This window comes from Argiope bruennichi, chromosome 4 (assembly GCF_947563725.1).
Source record: "Argiope bruennichi chromosome 4, qqArgBrue1.1, whole genome shotgun sequence".
In the NCBI taxonomy this organism is placed as follows: domain Eukaryota; kingdom Metazoa; phylum Arthropoda; class Arachnida; order Araneae; family Araneidae; genus Argiope; species Argiope bruennichi.
In genome coordinates, this window is record NC_079154.1 from 7,994,710 (window position 1) to 8,013,678 (window position 18,969).

The window sequence follows — 18,969 nt, forward strand, 5'->3', positions numbered from 1 at the left end:
AAATATTTTACTTCTTTCATTCTTATTATTATTGCAATTCTTTATTGTTGAACACTATGTAAAAGTTCTTAAGAATATTTAAAATAAATCTTTATTTTTAAAGAAATATAAAATCACTAAAAGTTACTGAATACATATTTTTAGTTTAGAAAAATTAAGAATATAGAATTTTTACATGAATCAACAATATTATAAAAATTATCTGTAAGATTTTTTTCAAAGTTCGTTACATTAGTATTTTAAAATACGAAAGAACGTTTTCTACTGTTTTTACTAATTTATTAGTTCCGAATTACAAAAGTTAATTTTTAAGTAAAACCATCAATTTCTTCACTTTTTTTGTTCTGTTCTTTTCTATATGATCAGTTGCAATTCTTGATCTCATTTGCGATATGCACATTAAAATTACATATAATTTTAATTTTAATCATAAAAATTGTTAATTTTGATAATCGATTAATCAACATCAAATGAAAACTAACTGCATTAATAATAGCACCAAACGATAAATTATAAGTTTTCATCTCATAATTTATCTTTGAAACATGACATTTTTTTTTCATTTAATCTTTTTATTTTCAAAAGTAACGCCAGACGATTAATGATTTAATTTCGTAACTTATCTTTGAATCGTGGCAGATCTTTTCATCAAATATTTTTTCTTTCAGAATTTTAGTTTAATTTCTTTTACAAAAGTGGATGTATAGTTAATGGTGAAGAATGAAAGAAGTCAGAAAACTGTGTTTTTTATTATGAGGTGTTAGAGATTTAATTTTGAATATGAAATAAGAAATACGAAGCATAAATGAAAGTCCAATTAGTTTTTAAAGTAACTTCTTCATTGCAGCTTTTGATTTTGTAAGTACTTAATTCTATTTTAGTTCATTTAAGAAATTTTATTGCGCAGTTGAAAAAAAGGAACTTGTAATAATACTCATCCGATGTTTTTATATAAATTTTTAGACATATGTTGTCACCTGGTTTTAATTTCTATACTTAGTAATAAAATTATAAAAATTACTATAATAAAATTTTAGTAATTTTAAGAATGAATTTTCTGAATAATTTTGAACTTAAATCAGAAAAAAGAATTTTACCAATAAAATATACTTGGGAAATTGAATATTATATGAACAGTTTTGATTTATATTTCATCCAATTCAAAATTTGCCACTTTTGTTCTAATATCACATATATTCAAATTTAGTCGATGATATTTATTTGCTATCAAATTACATTCACATACTCACACATTTTTTTTAAAAATAACATTGCTTCTTTTTCTCAAAATAGAAAGTTTAATTGTTTTTATACTCTTGCTACATTTTCGTAACGATAAAGTTTTAAAATAGATTTTTAAAAAAATTCTCTGATGTACTAGAATACTAACATTCTGTATTGTAGATTCACGACGATATTGTTATATTTTACTATTTTCAGAAATTAAACACATAATTTTACCGAGTTTTAGTTCTATACAAGATGCGACATCTGGTCATAAATTTGAGGGAAAAAATCAAGTGTAACATTCTATAATAATCATAATAATGTACTGTGAAACATGTTTAAAGGCAAAAAAATAGGAAATAATAACTTTACATTTTATTAAACACATTTTTATTAGTGTGCTCAAAATATAGAATATATTTTTTTTCCATCAAAAGTCTAGAGATCAAAGTAAAAATCATAACTTCGTGCCGCGTTGTAAACAATACTAAAAAGAAAATTAAGTTGCTTTGACTTTCAAAAGAAAGAAATTTCTTCAATATTTTGTATTCATTAAAAATTCACATGTTTTGTTGTGATTAAAATTCCAGTTAAATTAGATTGTTCCTTGCTTTTACAATTTTTTTTAACTCCAGAATATTTTTTTACATTGTTATATATAATTAAATGCGAGATTTTTATTGTTTTGCTCAAGACTGCGTATTTTTCTAAATTGAGAAATGATTGTTTTTTTATTCTGAAGTACTTTTCTGCTCGCCATTAACATTTATAAATGCATATTATTTCAAAAAAATAGTTAATTAATTCGTTCTTATTAAAGATTTCATTCTAAATTTCTTTTGTTCAACATTTTTGTATAAGTCTCTTTAGTCATTTGCATATCCTCTTCTGTATATAATTAATTAACCATTCGGAGTGAGGGGGTGTTGTTTCTTTTACCGGTTTAACTTGCTACCCACCTGTTAATGAAGATTTACCACTGACCAAAAAAATTACGAAACACGTTCAAGGCGTATTGCAATATCGCTCTTTCCCTGTGAAAGCCCTCTCTCAAGGAAATATCTCACCTTTGAAGGTCGCACACTGATTCCCGTAGACATGCCGCAAAACCGCTAAGAGTGGGCGGTCTAGCCTTTGATATTTCGTAACGGTAGTTTAGTTTTTGATTTGAATCTTCTGCCTTTTTCACGATGCATTTCGAAATATTTATGCTTTGCATTTGAATAAAACTTTATAAATAATAATTATCAAACATTTTAGAATATTTCTACATGTAGACTGTACGATAAATTATCTCTAGAATCAACTTTATCATAACACTACCCTCAATTTTATCATATACTTGTGTTCAAAAATGCCACATGTAATTTTTAATCAAAAAATACTGAGGATACCCTTTGACTTTTTTCATATACAAAGTGTCTCAAAAATATGTATACAGTTTGAATGATTATAGCTTCGGTTTTTATTTATATTTAATTTATTTAAATTGGAAAAGAATCTATAAAAAATGCGTACCTTTTTTTTTCTTGCCGAAAGTGTACAAAATTATTAAAATTCTTATAATATACTGTGGATAATGATGGAATTGATTCGTAAACTTCAACCGACATTTCATTTGGAGTTGTGGCGCATTTTTGCCCAATTGCGGTTTTAAAACTCGTCGATTTTCTAACGTAAACTTTAAGGTATCCCCACCAGAAAAATCGAGTGGTGTCAAGTCTGGGAACGTGACAGGACATTCTATGGTATCTCTTCATCCAAGCCATCTGTTTGGAAGATGTTTATCGATATATGCTTTTACATCGCTATAGTAGTCTGGAAGTGTTACGTATTGTTGGAAATTAAACCCACAATTTTTACCAAAATGTTAAATCTATATTATTTGACAATAAAATTATTTTTAGACCTCTGTACATGCACAATATGACGCAATTTTATGTTTTACATCGTCCTGGAAAGAAGCTATTCGAATGTACTGTTAGCTGTATGACTGAGTATGAAATTTATTATACGGATATGTAATTTTTATGTCAATATTATATGTCAAATTTCATTTTTCTAGCTTGTTGCGGATTTGGGTTACCACTTGGACTTTCACGTGATTTTTCTTTACACAGTTGACTTATAATAAATTATAAGTTATTATTTGGTTTGATATTTATTGAACTACCAAAAATTTAATAATATTTAATGATGAATTTATGTATCGAATTCAATACATATTTATCTTTGCATTTTTAAATTATTGTGTTACATCCATACGAACAAATTTCCCCTATACGGATTTTGTTCAAAATTTTTTTGAACGTTATTAATGCCATCCATCTATAACATAACAGTTTTCATGAAATGAAATAAATCAAAATGGATAGTTTACTAGATACTTCTCTCTTACATATGCATCTGAATTTTTCTAAATTTATTCACAAACCGATTATTATAACCGTAACAAATTTGATCTCCGAGAACGGATGGCATAAATTAATCTTGGGGGGAGAAGGGAAGGAAAGTCTAATTTCCCCTTCTTGGAAAGGATCGGCTGCAACAGCACCTACATGCACGCGTCTTTATGAGCTGTAATAAGCGAGCTCTTTTTCTGCTAATATCTCCTTTCGCAGCTGCACCCTGACGCATTCATTAACATGAAAGGGTGTTACAGACACTTGTTTGCTCAGAATTGTTTTTATGCCTTAATATCGCCCTTAAATCTACGCAACAATAAGTTTTCGAACATGAAAAGAAATTTTGATCTAATTTATTTGTAATTATATTTAATACACTGCTTTCTCGTATACGAAATACATAAAGAGAAGTTATTGTTATTGTCGAACATTTAATTGAAAGGTAGATGAATCTCCATGTTTTAAATCTGTCCAACTCCAGGGAAAATACTTCCGGGGAATTATGCCTATCTGATCATCTATGGCAGATAGACATGGTTATGATTCCTAGCTTGCTGATTTTCTACTAGGCAGGCGCAGTATAGCCATAGATCTTGCATCAATGAACTACAAACAAACAAACAATTCTACTAGTCGGATTAAGTAGTTGTCTAGGGCCTGTAGGCTGAGAGAAAAATGAAATAAAAAAAAACCTTCAGTTTCTTAGACTGAAACTCAAATCAGACTAGATTATTTTATCATCAAATGTGTATGAAGATTTGGTTTTGATCGTGTATCATTTCAGTCAACTAGTTGACTGTATATCAGTTTGTCTATTTTTGTTGATACATGATGACTCAAAAACTGTCTATCCATCCCTGTGGATTCGTTCCACAAATTCACAGCACTGTGTAGTTATGCAGTAATGTTTCGCAATGCAGTAATGTTTGTTATCTGACTGTGAAAAATATCATCCATTTATTCTATTTCAATTTTTGCTCTTTTTTTTCTTTGTTGTTCCATCATTTGACAAAATTTGGTGTGACCTTTCGTAAATTATGCACATTTTTGTTCTTTATTATTAAACAGATGCTATTTTTTACCGGTAGAGAGTATGTTAGTTGGCAGTGAAATTCCATTTGTTGAATGTGGGCACGAGGTACTTGTGCTTGAAGTGTAGGTAGGTTGTCTGTGCGAGGAATGCCTGTCTTCAGTGAGTAGGTGACGACCACGTTCCGCACTCAGTGTCTTGAACTTCGAGTTTGTTTTTCTACCTTCTCTTGTGCAAAAAGCACGTGCACGCGTTGGTTGCAGATGAATCGTGCATTAGAAGCACATCGAATGTGGTTTCAATCGGACTTCGGTGTGATTGCTTTCAGAGCGATTTAGAAACTGCTCGTAAAATTTTTTTGCGACTTATTGCAGATTTGCGATTTTGATCCAGAATTTCGCTGTTAAAGGTTTCTGAACCACGGTAAGTTTTTATTTCATATAAAAACCGTTTTTTACACTTCTTTTTTTACTTGCTTAAATTGTGTCTTTTGAATTTCTAATGTTAGCCAAGTTTTATCAGTATTTTATATTTGCCGCCGAGTGAATTTGTTCAGTTAATAAGTTACGATTATGACGCCATTTGTATGTTAGGAATCGGGGGAGAGGGAGTATTTTCAAATTTCAAAATTGTTTTGTAAAAAAATTAAAATACTATGGTTTGTTTTAAAAATTTTTATTGTTAAAAAAATAATATCTATTTTTAGTATAGTAATAAAAATATATTTTAAGAATTTTTTTTTTTTTTTAATTAGAAATTGCTCTTTTTTTTTTGTTTTGTTAATTATCAAACTTTCAGTGTAGAAGAACTGGTAAATAATATGGAGAGCAAAAAGAAATGAAAAAAAAAACTGATGTAGAATGCTCTTTTTGTATAAGTTATTAGAGTTCTAATAGATCAATAACCTTGAATATTAATAGAAGGCTTTTTTTGCTACCTACCTATGATAATGCTCTTCTCTAATTTGCTTCCTGTGTTCTAAGTGTGAAAATATCATCATTCATTGACTGAACGATGTATTTGAAACTTTTTAAAAGCTGTCTAATTTTTCTGGGGTTGAACTTTTTGTGAATCTCAATTATATTTTTATTTTTTCAACGAGCATTTTGCAAAGAGACGATTAGAAAAAAAAAGTTAAGATGGAAGAATGTAGCATTGAGATAAAATCATAATTGGGTCCTCAATAAATTATCGTCTGTTTATCTGCAGTGTTAGTGTGCTGATGAACCAACCCTCCATCTCGTTGAGTGCCATCGATGTTATCTGCGCACCCGAAGCTTTTTTTATGCAAAATAACTGTCTGAAGATGCGGGTTTTGTAAGTGCCTCTTTTCGAACAGACCGTTGATTACAAGATGAGACAAGGCGGTAAATGAGATTCTAATTTCGAAACTTCTCGGATGGCTGTTATTTATGGCAGTGCTTATAACTTATTTTGTGCCCGAAATTTTTGGGAATTTTTATTTTTTTTAAATAAGAATTCTAAAATACTTCAATGCAATTACAGTAATATCTTTTAATTCTGTACTTATCTATAAATTGAGCTTATGTATTTCTAAGCAGTGAGTCAAAATAAAAAATAAAGAGCATACTGAAAACATCAGGAATTGTAAACGATATGGGAAGAACCGGGAATAATTTTGATTAAAAATTAAAGTGCCTAGTTCGGAAATTAAAGTAATAAAAGGCTGTGTTGTGATTTTAGAAGTCGTGGATGCATTCGCCAACCATTAAGGAGACAGTGAACTCTAATAAGCACATTTGTGAATTATTCACTTAGGGTTATGAAATTTTATATCCATCTGTATTAAAATATAAATACATCAAATTTCTTAAAAAAATTTTTAAATGAATTATATTAGTTAAAAAAATCAAGATATATATAATTTCTAAAAATTTCAAAATATTCCAGGCGACTTAATTTTTAATTTTTTTTCTATTATTTTTTCCTTATTACCCAAAATAGATTTATTTTGTACAAAACTATGTATAATTTTGCAATTCAAAATAAATGCTGATATTTTAGAAATATTTTTATGTACACGTGCTGAATTTTCATAGGAATTTTAAGCTCTTCTGAACTAATATTGATTTTTAACTAAAAAAACTCGAAATATAAAATACATACCCCATTTTCTTTTAATGTTTAATCAATTCCATTTAATTTCTTCAAAAATTAAAATACATGGTACATACATTTCAAAGATATTTAAATCTAATTTCAATATCATTTTAAGAAAAGTCACTGCGATGCTTTTTTCCCACTAAGCCTTTTAAATATTTATTTTATGGAACAACACATTTTATAATACTATTTTAGTTCAATATAAACATGTATTTTGGTGATGAAACGATAAAAATAAAATTTCATGTTTTCGTCTTTTTAATTATCTCACAATCCACTGTCCCCTTAATAGGACATTTTTAAATATTCAAGCGACTAGAATAAATTTATTCCTTTATCTGTTAACGATGTGAAAGAACAGCGAGAGACGACATAATTCCCACGATGACGTAATGCGCAAAAGTGCTTTCTGTGCTTCGCGTTTGTGAATCCTCTTTGGTTAGTATCAGGTAAAATTTTCACGTATAGTTAGGACTTGACTTTTAGCTATAGGTTGCTAATAGAATCTGAAAAGCTTTTATTTAATTTGATTTATTTCATATTTGTATAAGTGAAGTTTTGTAACATTTTTCACTCACTTCCTGATATGCTAGAGTTCTGAAATATTGTACACTCCCATTGAAGGTGCAACATTTTTATATTTTCAAAATTGAATAATTATTTAATCAATTAATTCAATTGAAAGTTCGATTCTGTATAAGAGGCGTAGCAAACGTTGGCTACGAAATTTCTAAAATTGATTGTTATTAATTATAATATACTTTTAGCAATTAAAGTAGAAAGTGAAATAAAAGGGTTTTTAAAAATATGCTTTTTATACGTGTGCTAAGAAACAGAAATTATTTTCTTCATCAAGATTAAGGAGATTAAGAAAAATTGTGAAATCGTGGAACGTTAAAAACAATACGAAAAAGAAATTAAGTCATATTGAATACTGCTACGAATTACAGTGTCAAAGGAGTGGCTAACTGTTTGTATTCACTTTCATTTGTACATATTACATACTCTTTCTTCTACATTACTCACTTCTGTAAATACCTCATGCAATAAACATGCGTGTTTGAGAACTCTAGACAAGCTAGCTGGAGGGAGGGAGTCTCCTATACTTACCATAGGAAAAGATTCTCAAGCATTCTTTAAAATTTCAAAATATATTTTCAAAATTAAACAAATATAATATATTTAATATATAATGTGTAAATAATGAAGATTCCAATTGACTTACAGTATATTTAATAGCCTCTCAATCTGTTATGATTTGTTTTTAACATCTAAATTTTTGAGTAAAAAATTATTTTTTACTTCCTAGAAAATATTAACGTATTTCTATTTTTCAATTTATATTTATTTATATATATATTTATATATCTTGTACAAATTTTCAATCGTTAATAAAAAACTTTTTATTCATCCACTCAAGTGCACATACATTTTTTAAAACTTGTAGTGGATGACACTTGATGTTAATACAGTTTTTTCAAATATTAATTCATTAATTATTAAATTTAATTAATTTTTTAATACTTTAAATAGAGTTTTAGCAGTTTGTAAAGAAAATTGAAATAAACAGGCAATAGCTCAATCGGTAAAATACAAGGATTTCAGTATTTTTCACGTGAAGGTGAAGAATGCGAGTTCAATACTTGCGAAAGTAGGAATTGAATTAAATTTTTTTTATATTACTTGTTTTTATATCTTTGCTTGCAAACTAAGACACAATCTGTGTTACTTGTAAAATTAATCTGTTGCATCTCTAATCATATTTTTAAGTGTTTTTTGTATCATGACATGTGCTATGGAAGTTCAGATAAAGAAAGCCGAGAACGAATATGTATGAAAAGCTTATTCAAATAATTTAAAAGCGGTTAAAGAGTGCTTTCCTGTTTCATCCATAAATTCTTCGTTTATACCTGGTCCTAGATTTCTGATGTTTTTAAAGGTTAGAAACTTGTAAACTAAAATTATTATTTTGGTTATCACCGAAATCGTTGTCGTAAGAAAATTTATTTATCTTTCGTGTATCAGATATTGCGAATAACATTATTAGTAGATTCATCTCTCCTGCATTATTGTGGCAACAGCATGAAAAACACGGTGGGCCGAGGTAGGATTATTGAGAGTAATAGCTCGTTTTTTACGTAACATTTTCGGTATTAAAGAGATAGAGGGAACTATTGTTTATCACACTCAGGTGCTGTGCTGATTACAAACGAGTATACCAGTCTTCCTGAACACTTGATTCGATTATTTGCTTTTACGGAAGCTTCAGTTTTCAAAACTGTCATCTTACTGCATTGATAACTTGTCTCTTCCGTAACACCTGTTGCTTTTACCCTTAAAAAGACATGAAGACTTCACTCCCGTTTCCTTAAAACATGCCCTTGCTCCTAGATAACCACTGTTTGCACCTTTGCCGTGTCGTTGGGCGATAATATTGGTAGCGTTGGCGTAAATCGGCCGACGCAGTTTCAACCCACGACTTATACCTTTTGCACCACTTTTTTTCCTTTTTTTTTCTCTTTTTAATTCAAACCAATTTGCATCTCCTCCCCTCTCGCCTTTTTCCATTCCAAATTCAACAGCTGTAAATAGGTAGGCCGCGGTGTTGCGACTACATCATGTATTATGCATCAGATGCACATCGAAAGTGATGTCAATTTTTATTGTGACGCGTATTATGTATTATGTATGGCGTGCAAGGTCATTCCGTTGCTTGGTCAAATGGACAAGAGTTATGTCAGAGAAGGCTGTTTTTTTATTTCTTTAATTTTTTCTGCCGGTGATTTACGCTTCGAAGATGCATTTGACACTGGGATGATTTACATGAATTGCAAAACTGGCTTTCGGTTCCTGTTTTAAATCAACAGGTGTTGTTTTCGACGTAGTGACTGATTTCCTTACCATTGTGTGGTAATCGATTTTTAGATTTAGTGGGGACGGTTTGCTCGTTTTTCAGGCTTCGATGGACATATTTATTTATTAGGGTGGACTCTTTTGTGGTTAAGTCTGTTTATACTAGATAAAAATTTTGAATACGTCATGTGAGAATTTATTTATAATTCTTAGTAACTGATTATAGGAGATAAATAGGTGGATATGTCATTTGCTAAAAAATTCTTGTTTATCTTTTGTGTTTAGCAGCAAAATTAAAAATTACCAGATTCTCTGAACCTTAACCTGGCTCTCTCTAGGTATTGAGGGAAAGGATGAAGTAAGCCGGAAGTAGAAAATTTGGACTATTCCTCATAATTCGTGATGCCACTTTGCCATTATAAATAGCACAACCTTACAGATTTTAATAATTTTGAAAGTCACGGTAATATGTAATTGGAATCCATAAATTTATTACTTTTATTTATTCCTTTTTCAAACTCAAATCAAAGTATTATTTTGAAAAAAGAAATCACTTATAAATAGAAAAGAGGACCAAGAGGATGTATGCTATTCAAAGACGTGGGGAAGAATTTGAAATCAAGACTAGACTGGTGCATTCATGGCTTCTGCCTATTTTAAATAAGATTTATTTCAGTTACATTAAAAATACGGGTTTTATAAAAAGATTTAGTTTTAAATTTGAAAAAACGTATTTTTAAATTGTAATCTGAGACTAGGGGCATGAAATTGTCACATTATTTTGTCTTTTTTTTTTTCTAAATTTATCTTTGTTAATCAAAAGTAGCAAACGAAAAATATAAAAAAAACAAGTTTGGTTTGAAGGAATTAAACTTATTTCAAAGAGTACTTGAAAGAACTTACTTGAACGAGTGCAACTTATTAATAATGGTGTGTGGTCGAGTTATCTCCATTCCAGTTACGGATCGTATATCTGTGTGAGGGGTGAACGCATGAATCGAGCCGTAAACAATGCTGTAAATGTGTTCACAACAATGCTTGTTTTCATTTTTGTAGCGACTCATTCATTCAAAATACCCATATGGTAAATCAGAATGAGAATAGTTACAATATTACGCATCGTTAACTGACATTGAGAAATATTTTAGAAGTCACAATAAAATGTCTGACACTGACAAGGGATTTCCCTGCGATAAGTCCTGTTACGGAATCATCGATGTTTCGAATGGTACATGTAGAATATGCTTCAAAAAGCATACTAATAGCAGACGCGTAATTGATATATTAAATAATACGTGCAATGAAACTTTTATTAACACTAAATTGGGATGCACTGAATAATTGCTTTTTCTTTCAGATAATTTTTTAGATTATCTGAAAGATATAATATCGTTTGCTGTAGAAACGATATTATATCTTTATATAATATCGTTTAAATATATTAATATATAATATCGTTTAAATATAATAATATATAATATCGTTTATATAATATCGTATATAATATCGTTTATATAATATCGTATATAATATCGTTTGCTGTAGAAACTCGGTGACATCTGCAAAAATAATTTATTAGGACGAATTGGTTATTTTTACTTTTCCGTTCTTGAAGTAAATATTCTCTGGAGAACGTACTACAAGAATAATAATAATAATAATAAAAAAAAAAGATTTTGAGATGTTGATGAACATGTAGATATTAGACCTCTTTGAATTGAGGAAGAAAAAAAACCCCAAATTTTTAGAATTGTGTCCGTGAAAACGATTTCTCAAGAACGGAAGATATCTCTAGAATGTTGGTTAGTGGTATTAGATTTCTGTCAAATCTTAGACAAAATCAATCCCTAAGACGTCTGCCAGCACACTTACTTGTAGAATAAGTTGAAATTCGTTGAAGCCTTTATGATGTTTTAATTTGATAGCCAATTTCTTTATTTTGTTTGAAATATTTAATAAAAACCAAGAAGAAATTTTTTTAATTAATTTGAATTAATTAAAAACAAATGGCTTGCTGTCAATCTTTGCTTGATTGTGTAAAGCAGCTTCATTTTTCTGAAGATCTTGACGAGATGATTATTCATCTGTCAAATATGATTCATTGAAAATTCAAAGAACTCGTAAAAGACTACAGTTTTTTAGCCAGTTGCATTTCATAATGGTAAAGTCAACGATCGAAAATTTTTTACATATATATAAAAAGAAACACCTCGTGCCAAAAATAAAGACAGCTTGTTTTTCCACTTGATGGATTTAGAAGGCATCACTTTAAAAGGCGAAATCGCCACAGCCCATTTGAAAGATGACCGCACTTAAAACATGCCACCTTATCATCCGCAGCGTTGTTTGGAGTGGCGATTTGTTTGGGTTTTGTAATAACGCGCATAGACAGATAGACAGCATTTGCCACTATTTTTGTTTTAGTTTATTAAACTTTAGCTGATGATAAGGTTGAAACAAGTTTACTTCCTACGCAGTTCTGTAAATATAGACGTTACGCATTCGGTGATCTGGGGTTAATAGTTCTCGCTACAAGACGGAGATTGACAAATTTGCTTGCTTTTTCTGTGCCGAGTAGGCAGATGGTGGTCATACTGGTTCGTTAATACCTGGATTGACTGATGGTTAGGTGGGATCGCCAGAAAGGTCGGATTAAAGGGTCTTTGGGCCTAGTCTCTAGGAACTCAGGTAGCTCGTTAATTTTTAAAAAAAGTTGTGTATTTTGAAAAATGACCAGACGTTTTGCATTACTCTAGGATTTTGACTGTTTGTCCCGACCGGATACTATGTCTGGGATCGTAATTTCGTATAAAATGCCCTGCAATTTCTTTGCAGATTTATTGATATTTTAAAAATATTTTATTGTATTTCATCTTTGCTTTCTCATATATGCTTAGAAAGTATTGTAATCGTTCAAAAATGCAATTCCGGGTTTATGATGAATCTAGATATTTTAAATATTACAATACACTAGTAGGAAATGTTTTCCTGTCTATATCTGTCGGTAATCGAACATGTCATTCGAAACCAAAGCAAACTAGATGTATGAAATTTAGTTTCTAGTATTTATATCAAAATTATAGATTACCATCCAGTTTCAAACTAAATTCTGCGAGCTGTCTGTTCATTTTGCCTTTTACAATATACGCGAAAACTCAAAAACTCAACAGTCTAAGGTGAAATTTGGTTCGCGGTCTTGACGCTAGTGTTGCAGATCTGCAATGAATTTCTGGAACTAGTCTGTGACGAGAAGAGGTTCAAAATTCAATAATTTTTTTCACAATACTACGAAGTCAAACGCAAAATACGTCGTATTTTCTAAAATTAAGATAAAGTTAAGGAGAAAATACTTTTCCTGTTTCAGTGTTGTACTTAGGCTGGACATTTATGAAAAGTCATTGTGTAGTGTAAATATAATAATGGTTAAAAATTTTCGCTTTCTCGGCGAAAAAAAAAAAACTGAAATTTTTTTAACTTTCTTATTCTTGAAGTGCAGAAAATGTTTCAATCGTTAAAAATCACTTACCAAAAATTTCATGAATCTTCACGTTTGTAAGTTCACTGATTCCGAAACTTTCACATTTCGAATTATATCTGTCTGTGAAACTATAAAAATGAAGAAATCGGCCGGATTGGTCTCCCCCAGACTCTCTGATGAATCTACTTGCGTATTATTAGCCGCATGCCAATGACTAACAATGGTTACGAGAAAGCATATTAGAGTGCGATCTTTGACGGTTAAATGCAAGTACCAGAAAAAAGAATATGTGTTTTGGATGCCTCTTTTTTCTACCGATTGAAACCAATATTTGATACAGAATTACAGTCGAAGTCACAAGATCACATGTCAGATGCCATATATTTAAGTCATTGCGTTTATGAGTTATCTCGTTTATATGCTTGTGAAAGTGCAGACCGACAGATGGTCAATCAAAATTTATATATATATCTACATTTTAAATGATAACTCTGTATACCAAATTTTTTCCACTTGCCTCTCTGCGTTTGCAATTATCGTGTCAACTTACGGAAGACAGACATCCTCTGAATGGATTTCGTTCAAAATTTGATAGACATTTACAAATATGGTGTAAAGATGACTCACCAAATTTCATCCTTCTAGCTCAAACGTTTTTGAATGATCTTGTTCACATACTGACATCATTCCAAAATATTGTTTTTCGGACTTAGGGAGGTCTGATATGTGGAAATTCGTCTGAATCTCGGGTTTGAAATTTTTAACGATTACATACTTCCTGTATACAATAAAGTAATAAATGTGAATAATTTTCCTGACCGCTTATTTTTTGTACGTAAATTATACTTCCCTTGGTGAAATAAATCGAGGTTTTAAAATTTCAAGAGTATCTTCTATTTGGCCACGCAGCAGCTGAAATATGTTTACAACACACACACACACACACACACACACACACACACACACACACACACACACACACACACACACACACACACACACACACACACACATGTGAGCCGTTTATTTTGAAAGTGGAGCGAGTCCATTTTTGAAAAAAATGGAGATAATGGTAGCTATAGATAAAACTTGTTATGATCTTTTTATGCATAAACAATTTAAAGTTAAAAAAAAATCAGATTCTAATATTTTGGAGATGGAAGTTTTAGCTCTTAACAGTATTGACAATCTTTTTATTTTGAAAGTGGTGCAAGTCCATCTTAGATAGAAATTATTTTTGACCAAATATATTACGGCAAAATTTAACTCCGGTTGCTATATGGCGAAGCAAATGTGGCCGTTTTATATCATGCCTGAAATCTAGGGTGTTTCTATCTATCTAGCTTTGATAATGAAAATCGGTGGTTGTACAATATTTCATAAATAATAAAAAAGTATATCTTAATTTTGTGTTTCGATAATAATATGTTTTCTTCCAACACCGATTGTTCAGTCCAGTGCCAATGAAATAAATATCATTGATCACAAATTTTTGTTGTCAGGACATTCAATTTTACCGAACGATCGTGATTTTGGAGTGGTAAAACTGGCAATCCGGAAAACCAGTTCCTTGTATATTCCCCAGGATTATTATAAAGTAATCCGAAATTGTTGAAAAATAAATGTTTAGTACATGAAATGAAACGCGGATATTTATTTTCAAACCAACCTCTAGAGAAAGTTGTTTTAAAAAGAAATAAAAAAAACCGATGGAGTAACCGTGAATTGTTTAACTACATGCTGGATCAGATTTACAAGGGATGCACCATACAAAATGTTCTACAAAACTTATATAGAACGAGATGCTGAATTTAAAATTATCGATTTGCCACCACAACGAAGAAGACCAAGTAATTTCAGAAATATAAAATTATCATTTATGCATGAAAAAAAGGGGATCTATTACATTTGAAAAATGCAAGGACATGATGGATTTATTATCATATATACCTCTTGTTCATCATGAACATTTTAAAATGTTAAATCCTGAATAAAATTCAATTTAATTATACCTACGTATAAACTGAAAATGTATAATTTCATTGAAATTCTTCATAAAACTGAATTGTTTTTTGTTATGTTATATTTTCTAAAGAATATTCTTTGTTTTGTTTCACTCTTTATCAAATGAATAAATAATTATACATTTTTGCACATTATTTTGTTTTTATTATTAAAAAAAAGGCTAATGCAACTGAAATATTTCCCAATTAAATGAACGTTTACAATAAATTCATTCATTTTGAATGTGAGGCAAATCCATTTAGTTATAATAAAACTCTTCTTTTTTTAGTCAGCACTGTAAACACTGTTGGATTATAAACTTACATTATCTGGTACAACAAAATAATATATATATTAATACTTACAAATATTTTTAAATTTATTGAAATGCAAACCTTTAAATATCTCGCAATAACAAAAAATGGACTTGCCCCATTTTCAAAATTAACGACTCATATATATAATACTGTTTTATATGAATCTATATCCGCATATTCTCATATATCTTTACAAAAATTCTCATATATCTTACAAAATCGAAAATTTGTTTTTTGTGTCAAAGCATTACATTTTTCATTTGGGATTGGATATTTTTAAATTACTTTTTCGGATTGCCAATAAGGGATAACGGTGAGTTTACTGTATTGTATAGGTCTGTACAATACATTAAACAATACTTATAGGTATACTAATGCTATTTCTTGTCGCTAAATAGCATTTCATTTGTAAAAATTAGCTTTAAAAAATGTCAATGTATAGTAGAATCTTCACGTATCTTCATGGCTCGCCGTGAATTTCTGTCTTTGCGTTATTGTGGTGTGACGCTGCCGATTTAAAGATATGAAAACAAGATTGCATCACGTGGTGTCATAAATTCATTCCATCAGGTGACTGCCTCAAAAAATATAATCAGTTTTATGTCTTGTCGTTGATCTTCTGTAGAGATGCGTCGTTCTATGATGCACTGAAACGTTTTTAAGCTCGCCCTTAAAATTGTTATATTTGTGACTGAGTGAATGAACAGCTGGAGAGTATTGAAGAAAACGAATAGCGAAAAAACACCAAAGTTTGTTGGACAGTATTCAACTCATTTGCTTTCATTTTATGCTTTGCTAAAGTGAGACAATGAAATACTTATGGTCGCCAAGAGAAATTTTGACTCGATGAGTGTAAACATCTGTTTTAGTCACCGAGAAATAAAATTGAATAATGAATAACCTTTAGACAGAAGTCAGCTTATTTTCAGACCGAAACGTCTGTTGCGAATGTCCATGAAAAAGAAATTAACTGAAACTCGAGAAAAAACATAGTTTCTGAAACCATCTGTAAAGTGCATCATCGAGATACCAATCTGCCAGAACTAAGCTAGGAAATCTCAGTGTTAGGTCTTAGGTCAGGGATATTTTGATGCATTTAGCCTCATTTTATGATTATCTTTATGAAAAAGTGTTGGTAACTCGATTGGCAACATTAATGATAATTAACATTATCATATATGTGTTAGAACCATCAGAAGCGTTTAGAATGTTGTAAGCTAATGCTTTAAATATGCTTTATTAATCTCCTCTTATTTAACTGTTGCAAATTATGATTTATGTTGTCTTTATTTTCAAATATGTAATTTTTCAATTAGGTATCTATTAATTCTCAAAATGTATATGAATCGATGCCTTTTTAATATTTATTTTGGAAATTCCAACTGTCTATCCTTGAGATTAAAGTAAACTGTTTTTCATTTTGATATTGTTAAGTTAAACCATCAAACAATATTGGTGAAAGAAAAGTTTTAAAAGTATTAAATAAGCCATTAAGTACGAAAGAAAGAAATCTACGCTTGAGCATTACATTCACATCAGATTAAGTTACCTTAACTAGCTTATTTCTTAACATAATAACATGACTAGTTTCAGTTACGATCTGGCCTTGTTAAGATTGGGAAGAATATTGTTAATTTAAATCTCGTTATTTTCATAGTTAAAAACTTAAAGGATTCTGTTTATTATTAACCTATATAACATATTTTACAATGCATATCAAACGTCTGGCTTATTATCAGTATTGTGGTAATTAAATTTATTGTAATGGAAATCATCTGACGGGTATCAATGAATGTAATCCAGGAGCTGGATAATATAAAACAGCCTTATATTCCACCATAAATATGAGGGTGCAAAAATAAACCCAGGCGTACACAAAAACAGTACTTGTAGGATTTAACAACACACAAGCAGATAGCAAATCGTTCAGCGACCACGACTAGAGAGCTCATTCTGCGAATACTACTCTAAAGAAAGAATTAACCCTCGTACGAGTGCCTCTATTTATTTAGATACCTGAGGTGGCGTAATATTGCATGGGATTTTCCAAAAGAATCCCCAGATAACGAAACCTAAGAGAAATAAGATTATAATTCTTGCAAGTTCTAGAAATGACATTTTTGTCAATCAAAGTCGGAATCATTCAGTAACCATTTAGAGTTCATTAGGATTTCTATACATATCTCTTTTCGGAAGAAGACTCACATAGCAGAGAAACAAATATGTAATACTTATATTCTGTAATATTCTGTGCATCTAAAGTGTAACTTCGGGGTAATCCTTATTAGCTTATGCCAGCTACAGCGTAAGACGATACATTAGGAGAATAATATTCTCCAATTTAAAGAAAAATGGGTTCATCTAAGAAGAATAATGGAAGAAGAATAATAAAGTAAAATAAACTAATTGTACCAGTAAATTGATTTTCTTAGTGAATATAATCACGAATAGTGGCATCTTCGCTTTAGTATATAAAGCAAAACATACGAGTTTGTATAACACACGTCTTACTACATTTTTTTAACATGAATTAGTACTTATATATTTTAGGTACCTTCTGCGTCATATCATTTTGTTCACCTTGACTTTATTCGCCAAAGTCACAGTAGGTTTTTTTGTAATCTCAGCTCTTTTCAAACTTATTGTGAAAATTGTGTTTGCACTTTTTCTGAATCATTCTTTATTTAAGTGTGAGCTACGCTGTCTCTCCTTCAGTCTGAAACGAAAGTAAACATTGCATTTATCTGTTTTACGAGTAAACACGGAGTGGGTGTCAAATTGATGTGCGTGTGAGTGTCCTCTTTCCTGTTTACTCATGTTATTTAGTGGAAAAGTTGTGTGTGATTTCGCAGTTCAATTCAAATTTTAAACCTAAAACAAACTAGCTTGTGTTTCTTTAACCTATGTCTTACCCTTTAAATTGCTTTGGCTTGTAATATCTAAAGAAAACATTTTGCTTTTTGGTGTATTAGTAGTTAATTTAGTTCCAGTAAACAACTAGGAAAAGATAATATACCTCACACTGGCCCTTGGAGGCTGAAATGTGTTTTATTTACTGGCATGATTTAACTTTTAAATAGATTTATGCTTGTAACTTCTTGTTAGCAATAAAGCAATCCCAGGAAAGATGCTACTACTTTCAAATCCATTGTATAATAACTATCTATTGTATACCTCTTCAGTGGAATTAAGTCCAATGGGAGCTCATAGAAAGAAAATTACCCGATCTTATGTTATCTGTTATTAATTTCTTAAGGATTTTTTTGAATACTAGTCACCTTTGGGAGCCAGCTGATTTGATGGGAATATTGTTTGTGTATATTCATTTGTGTGTAACTTAATACTTGTGATTCCCCTACAAAATATTTTTAAGGCATAAATATGAAAGCCATTCTGTTTAAATAGCCTTATATGTGTTTTGTTCATTGAGTATAAGGATCATACCAATCATAGTGTTATTAAAATTTTTCAAGGTAAGCTGTCGTTCTGCTTTCACGGCGTTTTAGTATCATTTCTAGAATAAATTACACA

General features: G+C 30.2%; 1 protein-coding gene across 8 annotated transcripts in view; it reads left to right on the forward strand.

Moving 5' to 3' along the window:
- LOC129965543 (tensin-1-like) overlaps positions 1-18,969 on the forward strand; it is a 474,618-nt gene that overhangs the window by 144,440 nt on the left and 311,209 nt on the right. Inside the window, exon 1 of one of the 8 annotated variants that reach the window (XM_056079527.1) lies at positions 5,066-5,085. The exons of the other annotated variants lie outside the window; for them this stretch is intronic. The gene's annotated coding sequence lies outside the window, so the exon portion shown is untranslated. Of the gene's footprint in view, positions 1-5,065; positions 5,086-18,969 lie in introns of those variants that run through there. 8 annotated transcript variants of the gene reach the window in all.